Below are 278 nucleotides of genomic sequence, written 5' to 3'. Positions count from 1 at the left end.
TTAAATCAATAGATTCATCATATCTTCTTTCCATATGATAATATATTGATTTGAATTATTTTTACCTTGAAATTGATGACTATCAAGACAGTTTTACTTATAGTTTTAGCATTTGTATCATGCATATTTGTGTACAGTTTCCAAAGATACTTCATAGACTATAGTAAATTGGCATATTTTCTTTGTCCATCACTCCTGCTGCTGCTAAGTCACTTCAGTCGTGTCCGACTCTGTGTGACCCTATAGACGGCAGCCCACCAGGCTCCCCCGTCCCTGGG

Source organism: Bison bison, unplaced genomic scaffold (genome assembly GCF_000754665.1).
Source record: "Bison bison bison isolate TAMUID 2011002044 unplaced genomic scaffold, Bison_UMD1.0 scf7180017864376, whole genome shotgun sequence".
Classification (NCBI taxonomy): domain Eukaryota; kingdom Metazoa; phylum Chordata; class Mammalia; order Artiodactyla; family Bovidae; genus Bison; species Bison bison.
The sequence above is the reverse complement of the archived record's forward strand: the minus strand, read 5'-3'. Positions refer to the sequence as shown.